Source organism: Geotrypetes seraphini, chromosome 3, assembly GCF_902459505.1.
Source record: "Geotrypetes seraphini chromosome 3, aGeoSer1.1, whole genome shotgun sequence".
Classification (NCBI taxonomy): Eukaryota; Metazoa; Chordata; class Amphibia; order Gymnophiona; family Dermophiidae; genus Geotrypetes; species Geotrypetes seraphini.
This window is the reverse complement of record NC_047086.1, coordinates 4534184-4549640: the sequence shown is the minus strand read 5'-3', so window position 1 is coordinate 4549640 and position 15457 is coordinate 4534184. Positions and strand designations below refer to the sequence as shown.

Below are 15457 nucleotides of genomic sequence, written 5' to 3'. Positions count from 1 at the left end.
GTATGCAACCTATGATTTGCCTTGCTTTGGAGGAAGCTTGCTCCAATTGATTGGCAGCCTTCATGTCCTCACTGACGATCACCCCTAAGTCACGTTCTGCTTCAGTTCTTGTTAGAATCTCGCCATTTAGGGTGTAAGTCTTGCAAGGATTTTGGCTGCCCAGGTGCATGACTTTGCATTTTTTGGCATTGAAGCTGAGTTGCCAGGACCTAGACCAGCGCTCCAGTAGTAGTAGGTCGTGCATCATGTTGTCGGGCATTGAATTTTTGTCTGTTGTACTCTTGGCCACTACATTGCTTACATTATAAGCACTACCCAGCCTGTACCTTGCAGTTCTAAGCGGATCACAGTATAAGATAGCTGGACATTTCCAGGAAGTTACAATTTAGGGGGCGCTTACAAAGTAGATGCAGAGGACACTTACAGGGGAGTTACAATTTTGGGGGCGTTAAATAGAAGAGGCGAAGGGGTGAAATTGAGGAAGGGGGAGAATTGAGGATTACTAGAAGGGAAGAGGAAGTTTAGGGTTGGTTACTTGATAGGGTCATTGAGGAGATATTAGTGGAGGGGTAGGAGGTCAGCGGTAGTTAGAAGGGGGGGATGTGAAGGTTGTATAGTCTTTTTGAATAGCAAAGTTCTGATTTCTTTCCGGAATGATTTAAAGTCACTTGAAGTTGTCAACAGGTTAGTAATGGAGGGGTCCAGCTTCGCTGCCTGTGTCGCTAGGAGGCCGTCGTACATTTTTTTGCACTGAGTTCCCTTGAGTGGAGGGTGGTAGAATAGGATCTGGGTTCTTCTTAGTCTGGATATGCGGTTATGATTTAGACGGTTGTTGAGGTAGGTGGGTGTTGTTCTGTTTATTGCTTTGAATAACAGACAATAAAATTTGAATTGGATTCTAGCTCTTATCGGTAGCCAGTGTGAATCTAGGTAGGCATTAGTGATGGGAGATGATAGGCATGGGGTAGCATAGTAACAGGAACACAAAGGGGATGCTATATAAGCACAGAGGGCAAAGATGGACATGGGAGAAGGGTATATGGACACAGAGGGGAGATACTAGGAATTGGGGGGGCATAGGAACACAGAAGGATGATGCAGAACAGGGGAAGGAATAGGGACAGAGTGATGATGATGGATGCGGGGATATGGAAACAGGAGAGATGCTGAACAGGGTAATATCAGAACACAGATAAAGGAGATGTTTAACATGGGGAAGGACAGAGACACAGAGATGGAAGATGGATGGTAGACATGAAGAGAGAATAAATCTCAAATGGATAGGAGAGTTATGAAAAGACAGAGAAGGGACTAACATGATTTGAAAAATAAAATGAGCAGACAAGAAAAGGTAGAAAATAAAATTAGAATAATAAATCCGTCAATGATGAACTTCACCCTCACCCACTGGGCATCCTGCTCCTATACCGCCCACCTACCCCTTGGAACAACTCCTCCGAACTCGTCCTTGAGACTATAACAAACGCCTTCCTCAAGTTCCAAAGGTTATTGATCATCGGAGACATCAATCTCCACCTAGACGACATCACCAGCAAGGATACGATTGAACTTATTAGCTTCCTCACCTCCCTTGGCTTCCCCCCCTGCACCATCCCCAACCCACGAAAAGGGGCACACACTAGACCTCATTAGCTCCCTCGATCTTACCGCTCACAAGACGTCAGTTGACGACACTCGCTGGGAACATGTCCCCTGGTCTGACCACTTCCTAGGGGCTTTCTGTCTCCCCATCTTTATGTCGTACCTTGGGGCTCCACCCCGCACTTCCAACCTCATTACCTTACGCAAAAAAATCACAAGCGATCTGTTCTGGTCTAAATTTCTCAATCTATTCTCTTCTGCCCCTAAGCCTGCAGATTCAGGTACTAATTGGCATAACTGGGTCGCTCTCTCCAAATTCACCTATCTTTCCCTCGCTCCTCTTTCCACTAAATCCAGCTCCTACCCCCGCAAGGCCCCTTGATACCTCCCATATCACAGACAGCTAAAACAGAAATGTCGAGCTCTGGAGCGCATATGGAAAAAATCAAAATGTCCCATAGACAAACAGTCCTGGAGAGTCAATATCAAGCTGTACAATACAGCGCTAAAAAAAGCAAGAAAGAACTTCTATGGTGACAAAATCTCCAGATCCAACAATCAGAGCAGTACACTATTCAACATCTGGCGCTCCCTAACCTCCAAAAGAGACCCCACCGTGCTCCCCTCCTCTCCCTCAGCCGATGTTCTAGCAAAATTCTTCAACGATAAGGTTTCTTCCTTGAGATGCTCCTTCCCTCCTTCAGTCTACTACAACTCCCTAGTGCCCACTGATTCCACTCCCACCCTAATGGTCTCCAACCCTATCCCAGCTGACAGATCCTGGACCACCTTTGAGCGCGTATCTGAATCCCTGGTCCTCAATCTCTGCCTCAAACTGAAATCCTGTAACTGCTCCTTGGACCCATTCCCTTCCTACCTATACGAGAACATTCCCGCTCAGATTTTCTCTTCTATCACCAATCTCATAAACTCCGCCCTTCAGTTGGGCCATTTCTCCCCAGAAATGGGTCATATCGCCTTGACCCCACTACTGAAAAAATCTGACCTTGACCCTTCCATACCATCCAACTATCGCCCAATTGCAAATATCCCTCTCCTAACCAAGATGCTAGAGTCCATCATTTCTTCCCAACTCTCATCATACTTAGAGAGATTCTCTATTCTTTTACCCTATCAACATGGCTTTCGTCCTAACTTCAGCACTGAATCCCTACTGTCTTCCCCGATTTGAAGGGTTCAACAACTTCACTCTCGAAACAAGTTCGCCGTCCTCCTACAATTTGACCTTTCCGCTGCTTTCGACGTTGTCCACCATGATATTCTTGTTTACCAACTCTCTGAGATAGGCATCAACTCCACAGTCCTAGATTGGTTCTCTAAATTCCTCCGCTCTCGTTCTTACATTGTTAACATGAATGGCACCTCATCCTCCCCCTGGAAACCGAATTGTGGAGTCCCGCAAGGCTCTCCACTATCTCCTATCCTTTTCAACATCTATATGTCCTCCCTAAAACTCCTCCACCTATCCCCCCTTGAAACAATTTACACTTATGCAGATGACATTCTTGTCCTCCTCGAGACCGATTCGAACCTCACCGATCTGTCTAAGAACATATCCTCTTGTATAACGAACCTACAATCCTGGGCCCACACTGTGCAAATGAAATTGAATGAGTCCAAAACAAGACTTCTTTGGCTCGGCCCAAAACTAGACCACCTACCCACCTCCATCCCACTACCCTCTGGCTCCTCTCTGCAGCTTGAGTTCTCGAGCAAGGTCTTGGGCGTCATCATCGATTCCACATTGTCCTTCAATGACCACCTCCAATCCTTGGTAAAAAAATGCTTTTTCAGCCTTCACATGCTGAATGCTGAGGAAAGTTAGATCCTGCTTCCATCAAAAACATTTTACCCTCCTTGTCCAATCCATCATCCTTTCCAGATTGGACTATTGCAACTCTATCTACTTAAGCCTAACTAAGAAAAACCTCCACAGACTCCAACGGATTCAGAATGCCGCGGCCAAGCTCATCTTCGCTAAAAGTAAATTTGTCCATGTCTCCCCGCTCCTGGCCAAGCTCCACTGGCTTCCGATTATCGCCAGGGTCCACTATAAATGCGCCTGTTTAGCTTTCAAAATCATACACGGTATCCTCTCTCCCTTTATCCCCCTTTCTTGGAATTCCTCAAACCCTAATACCACCAGATCCTCCCACAAATTAAAACTATCCTTCCCCTCGCTAAAAGGCATTTCCCACACAGGAAAGCTAGGGACCTCCCTCCACTTCTAAATCACTGAGCTCTGGAATAACCTTACCTCCCCTCTTCGGAACTTGAGCTCTCTCCAAGTTTTCTGCAAACATCTGAAAACCTGGCTTTTCTCAAAAATGTAAGTCTCCCTTGTCACAAACCCGGCACTGGAGTTAGGTTTGTGCCAGGTAAAGGACCCCTTACCTTTAGGAGAGCTGATCAATGTGGAAGTCCTTCTAACAGCAGACAGCCAGACTCTAGACCTTCTGAGAGTGCCCAAGAGCAGGAGCCCTGGGGGGAGGAGCAGCAGAAGGAGTTTATTAACTTTTCTAAGCCTAGAGCAGCCCCTAGCAAAATGAACCCTAGCAGGCAGTCTCCTAGTCATGCTAGCACCCAGCAGCTGAGGCTAATTGAGCAGCAGCAGAAGGCTCAGCAAAAGCCAGCCCATCCCCCACTCAGGATAGGGCGTGGCTTTCTCAGGTCTGGTAAAAGCCAGCAGAGCAAGCTTGGAAAAGTCAGTCTGGATCCAGCAGTGGAAGGAAACTCATGGCCAGGAAATGAGATCGAGATGGAAGACTTAGAAGCTGTCCCTTTGGTGAACCAGCCGGTCTGCTCTCAAACACAGGAAGATATGGACACCTACCTGGAACCTGAGGAGGCGCCTATGGAACTAAGCTAAGTTTTGATTTTGGCTTTTTGAATTGCTGACTGTGTTTGTTTTGAATGCTGGGACTTGTGCTGGGAGAGTGAGCATTACCAGGCTCACTGCTAAAGGACTGTGCAATCTTTCAGAGGAAGTATGTTTTTGTTTTCTTTTTCCTCTGTTTGAAGAACTGGGACACTGAGCATTAGTGGGAATTGTGGGGAGAATCCACAGAAGATCCTCGGGTTGGGATTGTGGGGCCAGTATTTTGGCAGCGTTTAATTGTGGATTCAGCAATTCCCCATCTCCACCAGTTAATTGAAGCTGGTTGGAGAGGCCTGATTGAAGCTAGGCCACTACAGTGTGCTGTATTGAGAACAATGAACTTTATGCTTGATTGCTACAAAGACTGAGCTAGTTTATCCGCTCCTGTTTTTGCATCTGTTCTTTTCCTTTTGTGAACAAATGGATTTAGGACTGTAATACTTACCTGAGGAAAGGCTGAGTGTAGTCTCATGTAGGACTAAGTCCTGTTTGCATTTGTTTCTTTTGTTTTTGCCTTTACCTTTGAAGCATTAGCCACCTGGCTGAAGGAAGACTTATTATTCTGAGGAGAACCAGGCTGTCCTGAACTTTATTTTTGCTCCTCATATTAGCACCAGCAGGGCCTTCAACCCGTGAAGGCACGCCAGTGACTGTGTTTTGCACATCTCCCGGTAGCCATTCTGGCAACCCGAGCAGGAATGCGATTTTGCGCTGCTGCTCGGTATTGAGAGGCATCCTTACTGGCTCCGCGAATTCTAACAAGGCAGCCAAAGAGGTCTCTGGATTAGTTAAGATAAGCAGAAGGTCATCAGCATACGTCAAAACCTTCACCCGAAGCGGAGGATCATTCACTCCCACAATACGCGCATCAGCCAACAAGTACGCAGCAGGGGTTCCAAAGAGATGATAAACAAGAGAGGCGATAAAGGACACCCATGCCTCGTACCCCTAGCAACTGGAAAGGGAGGTGATTGCTGACCATTAACCAATATGCTCGCCTTTGGCTTAAAATACAATGCGCGCAATGTAGAAAGGAAGTCCCCCCCCAACCCCATGTATGTTAAAGTGGAAAACAAAAACGTCCAACCCACCCAGTCAAACGCTTTTTCAGCATCCAGACAGATGACCATGGATGGAACAGAATGATGCTGACAATGTGACAGATAGTAACAGAGTACGCACGTTAACAACAGACTGACGGCCCCGCACAAAGTCCGTCTGCCCAGAGCAAATAAACCACGGTAACACAGCCACCAGCCTGGACGCTAAAATACCTGACAACAGCTTCAGGTCTACGTTAATTAGAGAAATCGGTCGGTATGAAGCAACCAACTCAAAGGCCAAACCCGGTTTAGGAAGTAAACTGATCTGTGCAATATTTTCATTGGATGGCAAACAACCATCCTCCAAAATATCTTGAAAATAATTAGCCAAGGGACCTAATACATCCTGCAATAAGATTTTATAATACTCGCCAGAAAAACCATCAGGCCTGGGAGCCGAGTGAAGTTTAAGAGCCCCTATGGCCTTTTGTAATTCCTTCCCTGTAATTCTGGCCCCTAGGATCTGTTGTTCATCCCTGGTCAACTTAAAAAGGCCACTCCATTTCAAGTAGGCTGTAACAGCATCCATCGGTGGAGACTAGTGCTGCCCGATTCACGATTTAAATCGATTCACTGATTCACTTCGGGTGAATTGATTTGAATCGATTCATATTTTTAAAAAATCGGCTTGGCCAATTTGGTGACTGACCCTCCTCTCCATGCCTTCAGATTGCAATAGGGCTTTTCTACTTTTACTGTCACTGTTTTTTTATTACATTTTTTTAAAACGTACCTTCCTGCTGTAGTTAGGCCTCTGCCTAGACCAGGAACAGACTCTCGTTCAATGCCACCGGTCCAGAGTAACTGAAACAGGTGATTTCTGTGCGCACCCTGCAGCCATTTGTTCCAGCGTTACCATGGCCTCTCACTCCGGCCCCTGCTGTGGCCTGGATGTGGTGAAGATTATCACTCTCATGCTCTGTCCTGCTATGAACCCAGATGCGTCATGAAAAGAGGAGACTGAGAGGGGACATATTTTTAAGATGGAACGTAATATGGCCATACATCAGGGATATTATAAGAAGTTTCTGAAGATTTGGGAGCCATTGACAAAATTTTGCAGATTATGCTCTTTGGTCATACACATCCAGGGTGGGTGGGTGGGCGGCTTGGAATGTATTTTTCAATTCTCAATTAGAGTGTAGTACTTAGATATAATTATGGGGGGGTGATAATATTTTGTAATTGTATTTAAGTGCTTTTATAGAATTATATGATTGTATTTTATTTTGCACTTACTTATGGCTTTAAAATGAATAAAGAAATTTAAAAAGAAAAGAGGAGACTGAGAGGGGACATGACTGAAACGTTCAAGATAATGAAGGGAATACACTTAGTAGAAAAAGACAGGTTGTTCACCCTCTCCAAGGTAGAGAGAACGAGCGGGCACTCTCTAATTTTAAAAGGGGATAGATTCCGTACAAACGTAAGGAAGTTCTTTTTCACCCAGATAGTGGTGGAAAACTGGAACGCTCTTCTGGAGGCTGTTGTAGGGGAAAACACCCTCCAGGGATTCAAGACAAAGTTAGACAAGTTTCTGCTAGACCAGAACGTACGCAGGTTAAGCTAGACTCAGTTAGGGATCAGTTAGAGATCAGGGCCGCCGCGGGTACGATGGACCCCTGGTCTGACCCAGCAGCAGCAATTCTTATGTTCCAAAGGCCAGGACAGAACTCAACCATAAGCATTGCCTCTGCTGGGTCAGACCAGGGGTCCATCGTGCCCAGCAGTCCGCTCCCGCGATGGCCCCCCAGGTCCATGACCTGTAGGTTCTCCACCACCTAAATTGTTTATACCCTAAACCTGAAGTACCCTGTATAGTAACTCTCTATCTATACCCTGTAATCCCTTTCTCCTTCAGGAAGTCATCCAATCCCTTTTTGAAACCCAATATTGTACTCTGTACTATCACCTCTCCTGGAAGTGCATTCCAGGTGTCCACCACTCTCTGAGTAAAGAAGAACTTCCTAGCATTCATTTTGAATCTGTCTCCTTTCAGTTTTTCTGAATGCCCTCTTGTTTTTGATGTCCCCGCTAGTCTGAAGAATCTGTCTCTCTCCACCTTCTCTATGCCTTCCATGATTTTATAAGTCTCTATCATGTCCCCTCTAATTCTCCGTTTTTCTAGGGTAAAGAGCCCCAGCTTCTTTAGTCTTTCAGTATATGAAAGGTTTTCCATGCCTTTTATCATCTTTGTTGCTCTTCTCTGGACCCTCTTGAGTATCGCCATATCCTTCTTAAGGTGCGGCGACCAGTATTGGACGCAGTACTCCAGATGCGGGCGCACCATCGCTCAATACAGTAGCAGGATAACTTCCTTCGTTCTGGTAGTGATACCTTTTTTGATAATGCCCAACATTCTGTTCGCCTTCTTTGAGGCCGCTGCACATTATGCCGCTGGCTTCATCGTTGTAGCCATCAATACCCCCAATTCTTTTGCTAGGTTGCCTTCTCCCAGTACCCTCCCTCCCATCGAATAGCTGTATATCGGGTTTCCTTTCCCTATGTGCAAGACTTTACACTTCTCCAATACAATACAAACCAGTCCTGTAAAATAATGCACTGACAGAAGAGGAAGATGAGATTCCACCCACTGAAGTAGAACCATTACTTTACTCACAAACTGAGTACATCACGTACTTTCCTGGCTGTAGAGAAATACCACCGTTATAACACTGACCTAAAAGACCTTTATCGTCATTCCAGAAGAATGTCTGAAACTCCTGAAATGGTAGCCTGACCGTGCTTCAATCCAGAAGAATGAACGAATACTGGCTCCTTGAGCTGAGGATTGAAGGCACTGAGCCCCCCAACCTGACAGCCTGGGATGTTTGGCGACTTTGAGCCAGTCCAGCAAAGACCGAGGCATGCCTTTGAAAAGATTAATCTCGCTGAGCCACCAAATTATATTGAGCGATGCTTGAGGAGCCTACTAGATACTACAATTGGAGTCTTGAGATACAGGGAACCACTGGAACAAAAATAACTGCTTTAGCGTTCTCATGTGAAAGCGAGCAGAAGTTCCCAGTGGAGTCACCACCATAGAGCCTAGAACCTGTACAGAATCCCATACTCTTGTTCTTGGTGACTGAAGAAGGCAAACCTGAAACTGTAACCTGTATCCCCGGTCTCTGGGAAGAAACACATTCCTCTCTTATTTGAGCAACATCCCCTGATATTCCAATAATTAGTATAGGAGAAAAGAGCTCTTTGGAAATTTGAAGATTCACATCCAAAGAATTGAAGAAAAGATTTCAAATAAAAGAAACCACCCATTTGTGTCTGACAAATTGACCTGGCTGGAAGACATCAATGCTAAAAAATGTAAAGTCATGCACCTTGGCAGCAGAAATCCGTGCAGAACTTGCACACTAAATGGTAAGACCTTAGCCAGGCCAAAGAAGAACGTGATTTGGGAGTGATCATTAGCGATGACATGAAAACTGCCAATCAGGTGGAGAAGGCTTCATCCAAGGCAAGACAAATGATGGGTTGTATCCGTAGGGGTTTTGTCAGCAGGAAGCCCGAAGTCATAATGCCGTTGTACAGATCCATGGTGAGACCTCATCTGAAATATTGTGTACAATTCTGGAGACCACATTACCAAAAAGATGTGCTGAGAATTGAGTTGGTTCAACGGATGGCCACCAGAATGGTCACGGGCTCAAGGATCTCCCGTATGAAGAAACGCTGAATAAATTGCAGCTGTACTCACTCGAGGAACGAAGAGAGAGAGGAGACATGATCGAGACGTATAAATATATCACGGGCCGTATCGAGGTGGAAGATGATATCTTCTTCCTTAAAGGACCCTTGGCCACAAGAGGGCATCTGATGAAAATCAAGGGAGGGAAATTTCATGGAGATTCTAGAAAGTATTTTTTCACCGAAAGGGTGGTCGATTGTTGGAATGAACTTCCACTACAGGTGATTGAGGCCAGCAGCGTGCTAGATTTCAAAAGTAAATGGGATCATTTACTTCGATTTTCAAAAGGCTTTCGACAAGGTGCCACATGAAAGGCTGCTTAGGAAGCTGTGGAACCACAGTGTGGGAGGGAATGTGCACAGATGGATCGAGCACTGGTTGTCGGGTAGACTGCAGAGGGTCGGAGTAAAGGGCCAATATTCTGACTGGCGGGGAGTCACGAGCGGTGTGCCACAGGGATCGGTGCTGGGGCCGTTACTCTTCAACATATTTATCAATGACCTGGAAAAGGAGGCAAAGTGCGAGGTTATAAAATTTGCAGACGATACCAAACTGTGCGGCAGAGTTAGGTGCAGGGAGGAGTGTGAGGACCTGCAAAGGGACCTGGAGAAGCTGGAAGACTGGGCAAACAAATGGCAAATGCGCTTTAACGTGGAAAAATGCAAGGTCATGCATATAGGGAAAAAGAACCCGTTGTTCAATTACAAATTGGGGGGGGCATTGTTGGGAGACAGCAGTCTTGAGAGAGACTTGGGTGTGCTGGTGGATGCATCACTGAAGCCATCTGCACAGTGCGCAGCAGCCTCGAAAAAAGCCAACAGGATGCTGGGCATCATAAAGAGGGGCATAACAACCAGGACGCGGGAAGTCATCATGCCATTATATCGAGCGATGGTGCGTCCACATCTGGAATACTGCGTTCAATATTGGTCGCCGTACCTCAAGAAGGACATGGCAGTACTTGAGAGAGTCCAAAGGAGAGCAACGAAACTGGTAAGAGGGCTGGAACGCTGCCCATACGCCGAGAGGTTGGATAGGCTGAGGCTCTTCTCTCTGGAAAAAAGGAGGCTCAGGGGAGATATGATAGAAACCTTCAAGATCATGAGGGGCATAGAGAGGGTGGATAGGGACAGATTCTTCAGGCTGAAGGGGACAACAGGTACGAGGGGGCATTCGGAGAAACTGAAGGGAGATAGGTTCAAAACAAATGCAAGGAAGTTTTTTTTCACCCAAAGGGTCGTGGACACTTGGAATGCGCTACCGGAGGAAGTGATCAGGCAGAGTACGGTACAAGGATTCAAACAGGGACTGGACGGATTCCTGAGGGATAAAGGGATCGTGGGATACTGAGAAAGCTAACCAGGTAATAAGTATAGAAACCCAACCAGGTCGTGCATGTGCAAGACCGGAGGGTTAGGACTTCGATGGGAAGATAGGACTCAATAGGAAACCAAGGTGGCAAGGGGGCCCCTTCTGGTGATTCAGACAGGTCGTGACCTGTTTGGGCCACCGCGGGAGCGGACTGCTGGGCAGGATGGACCTATGGTCTGACCCGGCGGAGGCACTGCTTATGTTCTTATGTACATGTGGGATCTCTAGGAGGGTAAAGCCAAGGGGGGGACACTAGAGTGGGCAGGGGGGGTGGGTCATTAGAGTGGACAGGGGGAGTGGGTCATTAGAGTGGGCAGATTTGATGGGCTATGGCCTTTTTCTGCCGTCTTTTTCTATGTTTCTATGTAATCAAGCAGTCATCTAAGAAAGAAAGTACGTGAATCTCCTGTTTGCGCCAAAATGCCACTACTGCCCTCATTTTCTAAAATGTTCATGGAGCCGTGGCTAGGCCAAATGGCATCTGCCAAAACTGATAGCGCTGCTCAATGAGAGCTAAGCGAAGATAGTGTAAATTCGGTGACCAAAGGGAAATTGTAAATATTCTCATAGTTTTTCTCCGGAAATGTCTAACTCTGAGAAACTAATTTACCAGAATGAGACCCAGCCCCCGTCAGACCAATTACCCCATCTTAGGAACTATGAAGTAAATGGAACAACTTCCCTTAGTTCCGGAAGAACTAAAGCTACTGCCCCGACTATCAGTAACACTCAAAAGGGGGTTTCGCATGAACGTAACCTTTGGAATGGGAGGAGGATTCAAAGTTGCAAGCATCCTGAAAACGGCCCAAAGCCCCCTGACCTGACATCATAGTGTCTCCCCCCTCATGAGAAAGCATAAAGAGTTACCAGAGGAAGTGAAGATCCCTTCAGAATGAAAAGCAGACAGTCGGGGAATGGCTGGACAAGAGCTGTAAATTCTGGAAGAAGAAAGGAACTTTCCCACATGTAAGATGGAGTATGTTGGAATTCTGAAAACAGTACTAACTCCATGTAAAGTTAGCCAAAATCTTACTGCCTTTAAAGTGAAGATGTACTAGATGTAATCTAGAAGCTGCATTGACCGCCCCATGGGAAACAATCTGCACCCTAATTGTTATCAGACAAAACTCACATCTCTAACAAGAGCTTCAGGGATGATCCCAACAGCCACATAGCATTTGCTACTCTGTGGGTTTGGGAAAATAGGTAACTTGTCCCTGGTTAGAAGGAGCCACACAGCTCTTCCTGCCAGTTTGAGGGACTGTCTAGCAGGTGCCATGAGAAGATGGCGACCTGAGAAATCTGTGCAAGAAGCTTTGAAACTTGCAGTCTCTGGCACACTAGAAATAGAAAAGACAGTTCAGGAATCAATTCTATAATGCTACCAGCGATGCACAGAGGCACAAAGAATAAGGAAACCTCTAAACTTCCATAGACTCACTCTTCAGGGACACCGAGAGAGACAAGAAGATACCCGTATGAAACACAGGGTACTCTCATGCCGCTGACATCACTGTGCAGCAATTTGCTTTCTGCCGACCCATAACAGCAAAAAACTGAGATTGGGCGGCTGAGCACAGGGCAAAATCTCTTTCTTAAGCAATGTGAGGCATAACAGTACAGTCGCAATTAAAGTAGTAAAGTCTTTTCACGCAGAGAGAGTGGGGAAATACACACATAAGGTATATCACCGCAACAGTGGCAAAGGCTGTTGAAACACTCCCGACACGTAGAACCCCGAAAACAGGGAAGCCGCAGGATAGTGACCTAAGCCAGCTGCAAAATAAAGTCCATGAACACTGCGGTGCTCCTTCTAGCGTCGGAGACTCAAGCGGATGCCTGTTTCATGCTGAAATGAGCTGGCTCTATCAACAATGCATTAAAAACCAACCTGGAGCCAACCAAAATATTTTTCCCACTGTCACGGTATAAAATGCTTAAAATAAATGAATGCTGCTTCATTCCCAACTTAGGAAAATAAGCGCACGCTTCTTACGCTCAGTCAGGAACCGGCTATGTGAAAAACACACCCAGAGCCGTCCAAATATTTACTTCCACCCAGCCGCGGGAACTGCCAAGCAGAATCCGCCTTGGGGAGAAATCCCACTACCAATGTGGCGCTGCTGCCAGAATATGAAAACAAGCGCGTGCTTACAACACGCGGGAAGGCTCTAGTTCTATCAACGGAGCTCTATTCATACACCCGAAGCCCTTTACTGAATAAACTTCATACAAATGTAAATTTACTTGTCAGTCACTAAACCATTTCCACAACTCTACAAAATATAGTGTTTGATAAAAAAAACATTCCTTCTGTAGACTCACACCAAACCCGCAGCTCCACCACAACCAGAAACCAGAAAAGAAATTGAAATAAAACATATACTCACAACTTTGTTGGAAGTGCCGGGAGATGCCGGTTGCTCAGCACTAGGAGGGCAGAATTGTTTAATAGTCACTGTGGTCTCTCTTTCTTTTTTTTTTTTTACAGTGAAGGAAAAGAAGAAAAATTGAGACCCAGTCAGACCCTGTGTCATTGCAGGGAGGGTGAGGCAGGGACCTTGGGGGGGCCCAGGTGTAACCCCTAAAGCCGGCACCGTTCAGCCAGACACCCCTGCCTCACTGAAGAGAAACCTCAACATGAGAAAATAATTTTCCAGTCACAGCCAGAATTAAGAAGCTAGTCTTTTTCAATAATTCATCTTCGGATAGTTTTTCATTTCCATATGGTATCCCTCAAGGATCAATACTTTCGCCTTTAATGTTCAACACTTTTCTTGCTCCCCTTATGACTCTCTGCCAGTCTATCGGATTCTCAGTATTCGCATACGCAGATGACATACAGTTGATACATCCAATCGATCCCAATAATTTACAAGAAATAACAGCAATAAATGGAAAGCTGGATCAAATTCATCATTGGTTAGATACCAATAAGTCTATTGCCTTGAATATCAACAAAACTAACGTTATGCTCTTTCCATGGAAGGACTGCCATAGGCTTCTTTCTCCCATTTCTATTAAAGGCATTCCTTTGCAGATGGCACACAATATTAGGATTCTTGGAGTAATATTTGATAATAAACTAACTTATCATGATCACATAAGCCATGTGGTCAAATCTACTTTCTACAGACTCTGCCAAATTCGTTCAGTGGCCAAATTTTTATGTGCAAAATCCCTGAATATTTTAATTCATTTTTTAGTAATTTCCAAAATTGATTACTGTAATGCACTATTTAAAGGTCTACCGCAAAAAGAAATCAGACGTCTTCAAATTATTCAGAATGCTACCGTTAAAATTATTTATAAAGCCAAAAAATTTGATCACGTCTCTCCATTACTTAAAAAGGCACATTGGCTCCCAGTTGCACACCGTATCTTATTCAAATTATGCCTGCTTACTTTTAAATCATTATTATTTAAAACCCCTGCTTTTATTTTTAGAGTTTTAATTCCTCATCTTACCTCAAGACAGTTAAGATCACAAGATCAACACTTATTGGCCATTCCCTCATTGAAAGTTATCAATATGAGGCGTCACACCATTTTCTCAATAACAGCTCCCCAATCTTGGAATGACCTCCCACTATTTATTAGAGAGGAAAAGCACTTAGATAAATTCAAGTCCAAATTTAAGAGTTTCCTTTTTATAGATGCTTTTAGTGAATAAATCTCAAAGATTCGGTCTCTTTTTACTTTCTACTTTCTATATTATTATAAATTTTATCTGTTGCCCTTCCTATTGTTTTTTCCTTAAATGTTATTAAATTAATATTGATTGTAACCCATTAATAATTTTCCCTCTGTTTTGATATTATATGTATAAGTTAAACTATGTATAGAAATATTTGTATTTGTTATTTTTAATTCAATATGACTATTGTTTGTCTGATTTGTTCCCCATATGTGATTATTTATGAAACTGTACATCGCCTAGAAATTGTGATAGGCGATTAATCAAATTATATAATAAACTTGGAAACCATCACCTGCTGGAAGATAGAGCATACTGAAGATACAAGAGGAGTGCCAGCCAATAGGATCACCTGTTACTCAGTTTCTCTATCTCCACCTGCTCTATCTCATTGGTCTCTGGATTCATCTGCTGCTGTTGCTAAGGAAATGGTTTTTACCGCTTTCCAGTTTTAGTTGCATATTGTTAAACCCTGGTCTCGACACGGTATGTTTTCGGTCATGGCCCCCCAACTGTGGAACTCACTACCACATTACATTAGAGAAGAAAAAGATCTTCCCTCATTTAAAATTTTTTTTAAAACTTACCTTTTTAAAGACGCATTTAACCTTTCATCTTTCGACCTTTTCACCCCCCTCTCGTTTTTCCCTTTTCTGTTTTTTCTCTCTAACAAAGAATTGTAACTTTTCCCCCCTACCCGCCACGACTCATGTCTGTTTTAGATTTGTAAGTCCAAAGTTATTTTGTCTGTTTTCACAATCTGTTTTATAAAGCTGTACATCGCTTAGTAAACTGAATAAGTGATCCATCAAATATTAATAAAAACTTGAAACAGGATCGAGAACAATATGGTTTTTACTGCTTCCTGGAAAGGGTTATCTATAGCTCGAATGTCTGGGGAGAGCTGGTTCCACAGTTTTGTCATATTGTGAGAGAAGGATTGTTTCCAGGCGGTTTCAAGTTGGAGCTGGTGAGCCAGTGGGATGCTTAGTCTGCGTTTCTGCTGCGATCTGAGTGGTCTGGTCAGTTGATAGGGAGTTTTTCAGCTATATAGTGGGGAGCCATGTTGTGGAAGAATT

General features: G+C 44.6%; 1 protein-coding gene across 4 annotated transcripts in view; it reads right to left on the bottom strand.

Moving 5' to 3' along the window:
* The window catches only part of REV3L (REV3 like, DNA directed polymerase zeta catalytic subunit), a 696072-nt gene that overhangs the window by 70529 nt on the left and 610086 nt on the right, over positions 1–15457 (bottom strand). The window lies entirely within an intron of this gene.